Source organism: Aythya marila (assembly GCF_965140915.1).
Source record: "Aythya marila genome assembly, chromosome: 5".
In the NCBI taxonomy this organism is placed as follows: Eukaryota; Metazoa; Chordata; class Aves; order Anseriformes; family Anatidae; genus Aythya; species Aythya marila.
Window position 1 is genome coordinate 13,134,159 of NC_139046.1, and position 10,277 is coordinate 13,144,435.

Here is a 10,277-nt window from a genome sequence, read left to right on the forward strand (position 1 = left end):
ACTCTGACGGGCTGTGTTAATCATTGCTACTTTTGGAAAACCACTTTAGTAGGCTTTACTTTGTAAATCTCATGCATTACTCAGATGTTTAGCACTCTCCTTCTGGGGAAACATTTTGTAAACCACATGTGTCATTTCTCTTCTGTAAACAGAAGAGGAGAACCTCATTTTGGGGTTCTCCACATTTACAAGGTAAATATGCAACTTTGCAAAAAACAGTCCCAGGCTATGCAATAGAAATTGCAATTACAGATGCATCCTAAGTGTAACATGAGGCTTGTTTTAAAATAAGATTGCCAATAATTTATGAACCTTGTATGATATGTAAGCATAGGAAAAGCTGTGGGAATTCACCCATCATCTAGTACCATTCCAGATGAGGTGGATTTGGCTCACTCTCTCTGCATGCTAATGTAACAGTTATGAGTGATAGGATGTTAAATATAATCATAGTATCATTTGGCCTGGTCTTAAACGCTTCTAGGGATGGGACATCCACAGCTTCTCTGGGCAACCAGTTCCAGCCTCACCACCCTCATAGTAAAGAATTTCTTCTTTATATCTAATCTAAATCTACCCTCTTTCAGTTTAAAGCCATTACCCCTTTTCCTATCACTATCCTCCCTGGCAGAGTCCCTCCCCAGCTTCCCTGTAGGCCCCCTTCAGATACTGGAAGGCTGCTATAAGGTCTTCCCAGAGCCTTCTCTTCTCCAGGCTGAACAACCTCAGCTCTCTCAGCCTGTCTTCACAGTAGAGGTACTCCAGCCCCATGAATGTGGCCCTCCTCTGGACTGGCTCTAATACATCCATGTCCTTGTGCTGTGGGCCCCCAAGCTGAACACAGCATGCCAGATGGAGTCTCACAAGAGCAGAGAGGGAGAATCACCTCCCTTGCCCTGCTGGCCTTGCTTCTTTGATGCAGCCCAGGATCCATTTGGCTTTCTGGGCTGCAAGCACACATTGCCTGCTCATGTCAGGCATCTCATTAACCAACACCCCCAGGTGCTACTCTCCTTAGGGCTGCTCTCAGTCCACTCTCCCCCAAGCCTGTATTCGTGCTTGGGATTGCCCTGGTCCAGATGAATGGCCTTGCACTTGGCCTTGTTGAACTTCATGAGGTTTGCATAGGCCTACCTTTCAAGCCCGTCAAGGTCCCTCTGGATATAGATTCCAAATAAGTTAAAAACTATGATCTTTGCACGCTTTCCCAGCAGCTGTATATTTAATGCGTTCTATATGAAATTATTACATAACAGGTTATCACGGGCATAATTTTTAAGTCCCTGATATTATAGTAAAAATATTCCCTATGTTTTTATATAGAATAAAATAGAATAGAATAGTATATAGGATACCTATATTCTTATTTATATCTATAGAAGCATAACTGAATATTTATACACATGTATATTATTATATCTGCATTTGTAACTAATTATGTGTTTATAAGTTAGAGTATCGCTTTATAAATATAATAAAATATCAAAAAGCTCTTGCTGTCTTGAGAGTCCAAGTGAAAAAAATATTTTTTTCTGTATTGTTACAGAGCTACAAAAATCCTTCTGCCAAGCTGCAGCTGTGTGGTGCTCTTTGGCTGGTAGCCTGTGCAATGGAGGGATAGCATCAGGCTTCTGCCCTAACTTACCAAATGATTTCCTCCTTCGCTTGCTGCTGGGAAAATATTTTCCTTCAGTTATCCTAGATTAAAAAAGGACAGTGGCGTTATGTTGGCTGTAAACTTTCTTAAATCAGAAGTAGGAATTAGCATATAATTAATTGAGGATATATTGAAATACTGTTTTTAAAAATATATGTGCCATGGGGCTGATGAATTCCATAACATCTTATGCTATTTATTCTTCACAATTAGTTTTCATTCCTGTATGTGTTCCTTTATGATAGATGTAGAAGCAGAGATATCACACAAGACCAAACCAAACCAAACCAAACCAACCAAACAAACAAAAAAACAACAAACTTTTCTAAGTTGACATAAGTTTGTACAGTCCTTTATTTACTCAATCAAAGGACTATATGGCTGTCCCATGAAGTGGAATCATTTAATTAGGAGATGGTACAATTATTCAACCGAAGTGCTACAGCTAAATTCTGTAATTGCCACATGGAGCATCAACTGTGTCTTCTTGTATGCTGTCTGCTCCTATAAGATTGCATTAGTATGATCTATTGTGCCATCAATATTATTTTTCGTATTCAATAGAACCTCCAGGGAGACTGTGCAGCTTTCTCAGACTCCTGAGTAACTTGGAGTTGAGTTGGTTACAATATCAATTATAAGTATCAATTATTGTAAAGAAAAATGATTAAAAGTTTCATCTGCCAAAATTAACTTTTGACTAGCATTCATTTAATATATTTGACTGAAGTATCCTCATGATCCTGAGAGACTGGATTTTGACAGCAAATGGAATCCAGTGGTAGAAATTGCAAAGTGGTTGTATAGAGGAGAATTTCCCACCTAAAATCCTTGTCTGTTCTGTCTATGTATCTATGGACAGGTCGTTATAGATACCCAAAGCCGTTGAAATGTTTTTGCAGAGTTCTTCAACAGGATCAGCTAAAGAAAGGCAAAGGGAATATTAGGAGTGATTAGGTAAATATTAGAGGAAAAAAATCAGATGATTCATTATGCTATTGTGAATGTTCATGGCCTATCCATATCTAAAATACTGAATAAAGTTCTGGTTATCTCCAGATAAGTATTATCAGTAGTGATACATAGTATCAGTGTGATACGTATTATCAGATGTAGGAATGCCTTCCATATAGTGTGAACTGAAGAGTTGGGATTTTTATATTGAAAAACAACTTCTGAAGTTATGCAACAGAAGTCTGTAATATAAGTAATATAGCAGAGAACATGTTTAGCAAAGGATTATACTCAGCTTTTCACAATCCATTGAAATTATTAGGTTTAAAACAAACAAAAATACTTTTGTATGTGTGTTTGTGGTGCATAGTCAAGATATAATATAATGGAAGTGAAATGTATGGAAGTGAAATGTATGGAAGTGAAAAGTAGAAATGGGTTAAAAACAGAATTAGACATATTCATTGAAGACCAGCTGTGGTTGTTAAACTGTATGTTTCAGAAGTAAACTCTGCTTTTTATGAACTCTTTAAAACTGACTGGGGAAAGCTGGGAAGGTAAACTGGAGAAAAGAATGGCTGGCCTGGATGGATCTCCTCCATCTCTACTGCTTCCTTAAGCATCCATCACTGGGAATGGGCTGGGCAGATTGCTGTCTGATTCAGGCTGTGTGTTACGTTCTTACGTGTCCAGAGCTTAGAAAATTTGTTTTATACTAGATTAATTTAAATGTTTTTACTGCTTTTTTTTTTTTTTTTTTTTTTTTTTTTACCACATTGAGACCTTTTGTGTGCCAATCTTCTCACCCTATTAAGTCCAGTCAAACAAATCTGGGAGACAGTCTCTGTGCTAACGGGCCCGAGTGTTAAAACAATTGTGTGAGAGACCACAACAGCCCGGAGAAGTGACTTGCTCTTGCTCACACAAGCACTGAATGTTAGTCAGGAATAACTTTATCTACCTGTGGTGAATTCTTGACCTTGTTAAAATCAATGTCATAACTACCTTTGGCTCCAAAAGAGTGAGCTCTTCACCCTTTGTAATGAAAATTCTGTAGACATTAGTTAGTATACTGTATTCTGAATTATGATATATATTAGAATAGGCCAGTCTGGACTAGAAAAGTAATTAAAGAGTGCTCTTTCCAATTAATGGAAGCCTATTTACCTTACTTTCAGAAACTCTGAACTGCTTCCATCACTGAATGTGATACTTATCACAAGCTGCCTTGGTGATTTTCCAGAAAAGAGCTGCAACTCTGAACTCACAGAGGGCTCTGAGAACCCAGGAAAGGCAGGAGAAAACCCTAAGAGACATTGTGTGTCTTGCAAAATCAGTTTTAAAATCTGTTCATCCATTTTTCAGGTAAACAGTTTCCTGCCCTGCACGTTGGTGCTCTGAGTCTCACTATATCTAAATTTTCTATTTGCATAATTTAACTTTAGCATGGCAACCCCATGGGGAACATGTGCCTCTGAAAGGGGGCCTGGATGTTCATGATTATGAGATGTATATCTCAAATAGAGGAGGAATGATTTTAATCCAGATTATAACATTTGTATTCTTTTCAAGTTAGTCTGCATAAGGAAAAACATATTGACATCTCACATCTATAGTAGCAAGAAAAATTATTTTCCATATTAAGATAAAAATCTTCAAGTTGATTTTAAATGTTACACATTTTTTCCCTTGGTTTGATTTTCCATTATAAGATTTCTCTTGTCCCAGTGCATTTCATGAATAATAATCTTAAGTCTTCAGAATAACAATAGCACTTGGATTTTCTTCCACATTAACTGGACTACATTTTTTGAACACATGCTAGAGATTTGGAGCCACATCCTTGTGAAAACTGAATCAAAGGAGCTTTGTTGATTTACACAGTCTGAAGATTTTTCTCTGTGTTCTGGGCTTTGCTGCTAGCCCCAGATTTCATGCTACAAGAAACCATGAGAGTTTCCATCATCACTGTATAACTGCCTCTATGCTTCCAAAAGCTGGGAGAAGGAGAAATACAAATGGTCTGGAGAATATTAGTACTGGAAATTGGTTTAAATTTAGTAGTACAAAGTGCAAAGTACTGCATTTAGGAAACAATAACAAGAATTTTTGCTGGAAACTGGCAATTCATTTTGACAGAAGACAAATATCTGTGTCTCAGATGTTACAGGCATTAATGCATAGAGATGTATCTGAGCCATTGGCAATGTTGCAGCTGTGAAAAAGGCAATGAAATCCCAGGTAAGACATACCTAACAGAAATAGCTAAGTGTTAAGCATACTGCATATGTCATGAGAAGAATCTCTTCTGGAATAGCGTACAATGCAGTTTTGTTCACTTTTATTGAGTCAATGTTAATTGAAATGGGGGAAAAATGTATAGATGAGACTACTGGGAAGAAGACAGGAAAGCAGCCTGTCTCAGGAAAAGTGACTGAAAGAGCTCGCTAAGAGAAACTAGTGCCCTGTCTCAGCCCTTCTGCCTGAGAGTATTTCTAGCCTCACGAGTAAAAATGGTATCAATATCACCCAGACAACCATTCTGCGGTCAAGCAATGACTGAGAGTTACTTGAAGACCCTAAAAACTACCACTTCTGATGTCCTTTGAGATTTCACAGCTTGCTTTCTCACAGATGAATTTTAATATATATGCCAGTCTTCTTTAGGTAGGAAAAGTAGCATACAAGCAACACTGGAACTGTTTCCTACAAGCTCTCCATATGGATACCAACAGCTTAAACTGCTTCACATAAATATATTCTTAGTGAGAACATAACAGTATCCATGTGGAGACTGAGCAGGGGGTTAATTCTACCTAACTGTAGGTGCCTAAGGTGCTTCACATAGAAGCCTAGTCATATCCAGAGGGCAACCAGATCTCAGGTGGTTTGAAACACCCTGGGGAGACGTCTCTCTCTTGACTAGATAGCATGATTTGGCACTCAGATTTGGTGTCTCAGGCAGTGTCTCTGTAACATCTCACAGGTGAATCCCTGCCCTTTGTACAGGATTACTGGTGTGCTTCAAATTCTCACCTCAATGTGAATTAACTTCAAGATGAAGATGAAGCCTACATCAAATAACAAAATCAACAGTTGCTTTGTCCCAGATTTGAAGGTAGGAGGATTGGGTTTAAATTAAAATTTCGACCCACAGTATGACTTCTTAAAATGTATACCTGGCCATGAATCCCTTCCTCTCAGGGCAGGAAGATGGTAGTTTACTGGTTCTAAATTTCTTTACTGGTTGCTTCTACATGATTAATTCAAGCCTCTAAGGAAGAATTACTTCCAGGTTGACTTTTCCACCAGTTGGAATCTCTCCTGTCAGGATTATGAAGCTGTCTCCCACACAATTTAAAAACCTCTTTGATGTAGCCTGTATCGTGCTCTAACTGCACAGCAAATATCTGGGAAATTAAGCACTCCAATGGGGAGGGTATCCTGTGGTTACAAGTATCTTGAGAGTTGGTCCAAGAATTATTATTCTTGCTTTCCTCCAGTCTTGGTGATCTATAGCATTTACCTCCTGTAGATTTCCCTTTGATTTTCATTCCTTTTGTCTTTATCCAAGAAATTCACTACCCTATTCTCCATTTTCATATTGTCGTCTGATGGCATTGGAGCGGTTTTTCACATACAAATCCATCCCTTCTCTGCCTCTTCCCGTTGTGTCTCTTCTATATAAATTGAACCTGTCCGTACTGATATTCTGGTTATGAGAATCATTTTACATGGTTTCATTTGTACTCATGCCTTCCATTATTTAGTGATACTTCTAGTTCTTCTTGCTTGTTTCCCATACTGAATTTCCATTCACATAAAGCCACTTTATGACTTTAGTACTTTATTATTCATCTTCTATTTCAGAGCCTCAACTTCTGTCTTATTTTGTGTGTTAAGAGCACACACTTGATTCTTTGGATTAAGTAAAAGCTTCTCCTTTCAGCTTATTTTAAAGCCCATATAACAAGCCAATTTTGTATCTGAGAAGTTGTCACTCTGTCTGTTTTAGTGGGGTCCATCTAAGCAAAACAGCCATCTCTCATCACAGAAGATCGCTGAATGTTCTTTGAATCTAAAATCTTTTTCTCTGTGCTGTGGAAGAATATAGTGATAGGTGTCTCATATCTGTCTTTTATTTTCTTTGCCAATGCGTTGTATTGGAAGGCTCTGAGAAAAAATCACCTGGGTTGATTTCAACTTCATTTCTTTCCCTATTTATTTTCCTTGATCTCTGAGGAGGTCTTTCATCTTCCCTAAACAAAATTATAGCTGGTTCTTAAATCAGAGATTGCATATCAGGAAAAAAAAACAACAAAACCCTCCTTCCAAGGAAATAAATAAATAGAACAAAACCAGGTGAATGTGAAACAAATGTTTCATTTTTCTGTAGTTATCAGTATGCTAATGTCCATGATCTACGGTACTACTGTGGAAATACTGTGGTATTACTGTGGAAACAGTGATGTGGGTTACTAAAAGAAAGATGATCTACTGTCAAATGCTTGCCAAAAGAGAAAGGGTCGATTTTTTTTTTTTTTTTTTTTTTTTGAGTCTTCCTCTTAGAAAGAACAGTATAAAACTGAACGTCCAGTCTGATTCATCTTTCTGCAGATTTTGAAGGTTGAGCTCAGGGCATCATAACCATATTGCAGCCCCAGCACTCTGGGATGTGTTCCTGGGCTGTGCAGGATCACTGAAGGATAAGCAGAAATATTATTTGTATTTTTACAGATAAATGTCAGTTAGCTGTTTTCCTGTATAAACAGGGAATTTGAATGATGATTCCTGAGTTTCTGTGAGGTTGGTTCACTTAGCAGCACTCTTTGATATTTGTGAAATGCCAGCTTTCTATGAATATAAGAGTTTGGCAAAGAACTAGAGAACTATTCATTAAAATTCAAAAGTACATAAATGACAAATAAGGAAGTAATTTAGAGGATGTATTTGGCATGTGGGGTGTGGAAACCAACCAAGTAGCCTACTGCAACTTTGACTATATTTGAAGTTATGTATTTAACTCATCCTTCTGATCCCAGGCTGGCTCAAGTCTGCAGGGGAAGCATTTTACATTCTGCACATGCTTTTTACTGAGGTGAAGTAATGGTCTCTAGATGTTAGTGAGGCCAGAGTAAAGGCTGAAGAGATGGGGTATCTACTGGCAATGCTCCATGGAAATGGAAAGTGAGAACTCTGACATAACCAAATGTCACATAGAGTAAATACAGTGGTGTAACCAAGAGCTTAATTTTTGATATCTGTTGCCACATGAATCCAGGAATGGGTGTTGTCCAATATTTTTCTCAAGAAAGGACAAAGGCTACACATTATTATCTTTCTGCAAGGATTAGAAAACCTTGCTTTGTCTCTGGGGTGCTTAGAGTTTGGCTTAGCTTCAGATATCGGCTTGGGCAGGTCAGCTTCAGGAGGGTCTGTGTCACCTGGGTTAGAAGCCTGGGGGTGTTGGGTATTCCTTGATGCTTTTGCTAGAAACAGATAGATGTAACTTATATTTTGGACCACCTGTACTTGTCACAGTGATTGCACTCAACTGCGTTAGAGGCACATAGGAATGGTATGGTTTCTGCGCAAGCTCATGTTGCCTATCAGGCTAAAAAAAAAAAAAAAAAAAGAGTCTTTGAGATATGAAACCTTCCTTTGCATGAGCAATTCTCTTTGCATGCCACAATGATTGTGCAGACTGCATTGCAGATTTGCACTGCTGCCTGGAGTTTGCAAACATGCCTTAGCTCCCTTTTCACAGGCAGCCTCTTGCATGGGGAAAAGCTAATATGTTCTGAGGTAAGGTTTGAAAATATGCTGTACCATGAAATACTATAGCAGAAGCTATCAACCCTAATCACAAAGCAGAAATATCAATCTATTATTCCTTCCAATAATGTCATTGGTAAATGCTAAAGCCAGGAATTACCTTTACTGGCTTGCGTGCCATTTTAAGGTACACAAACTGCATGGTAACTTCATTGTTCGCAATAGTAATTAAGTCACTACATTATCTCATCACAGTGAGTCACTTAACTGGCATTGCTGTTGCAAGATGGGAAAATTTACCAACCTGGAAAATTATGGGTCAGATTAACTCCTAGTGTAACATTCAGAAGTATTATGCCCTGAATACATTTGGCCCACCCTTTATAAATTAGAATGTGTTTAATGTTCTTCAGAGGAGATGAATCAGACCTGCTGTTGAGAAAAAAAAAAAAAAGGAAAAAAAAAGAAATAAAAACCTATCTCATGCTTTTAGTTTGCCCATTCCTTAGGGCAAATGGCTGTTGAAGTTGTGGAAATAATCCCTTGTTTTTTCCAGAAAAGGCCTACCTGCAGCTTCAGCAGAAGATCACCAAGAGAGTGTATCTTCTGTACCAGGTCATGGGAGTTCAGCTCAGAGTTGTACAGTAGAAAGAGCATGCCTGCAGTCTCTTCAAGACATCAGACTGCTGTAAGTCAGCCATGCACATGGCCCTGAAGGGATATCTACAAGGTACTTAAAGCTATAACATCACTCACAAAGGTCTGAGACAGGAATAGAGTTTAAAGTATACAATCACATTTGAAATATGATTTAAAGGAGGCCATAAATATCTATTTTTGAAAACCCGCTGTGGCTGAATTTTACTTTTGTTTTATATTTGACCATTAAATATCTATCTATCTATCTATCTATTTTTTTTTTTTTAAGAAGGAAAACAGAAACTGTTGATACTGTGATATTTTTTATTGATGACTCGCATTACCACTGAGTGACACCTCCTTAATTCAATTGCAGGAATATACGGACATTGTGCCCAGGTAAACACTCATTAACTTTTCTTGACAGCCCTTTTTAAATTAAAGAAAAAAAAAAAAAAAGACACGCCAAGTTGCTGCCAGTTTTGGCAGCTCTGATCTTGCCCTGACTCTAAGCCCAAGGAACCTTTATCAGGTTTCATTTCCAAGGACACTGGTCCGCTTCCAGCAAGGCGCGTGTCCCTGGCTGCCGCCGTGGCATTCCCAGCTGCGGAACAAGGGCTGCAAAACCCCTGGTGGGTGCGGAGTGGTGCTCTCCGGTTTTTGTTTTGTGGAAAGAGTTAAATAAAGACGAGGGTTCAGGGAAGGAGAGTCTGAGCCTGTTGAACTTGTTTTTCTCTCCCCCAGAGCTGCCCAAGTTTACAGTCTGTGGCACTATCTGTAGGGCTTCAGATAGCAATAAAAGGGAGCCGGAGAGGTTCCTTGACAAAAGCCTGAAACCCTGGTATCTCTTTTGTTTTCACCCTAGTCTATGGCCACTGACATTACTCCCTTACACCATGGATGGATAATAAGCCCCCTTTGCAGGAATAGAAAAGCTCTTATACATTTTAATGTGACCTTAGACAGTGCTTTTCAGAAATCACAGGCACATCTGACTACACTTGAGGTTGAATTGAGCTAATGGCATTCACCTCATCTTTAGATGCAAAATTGGAAGATAAAAAGACCTTGATGTGAAAAGGAAAGGGGGGTTGTGGGGAGCGGGGGTGGGGGGAAGAGAAGCAGATTAGAGATATTGCTTAAAAATCTTATGATTGCTAGTTGATAACGAAATGTCTCCTTCTCTTTCTAAAAACCCTATGGGCTTGCAAGATGTCCTTGCGCTTTTATTTTTAATGATAGAATCTTTTTA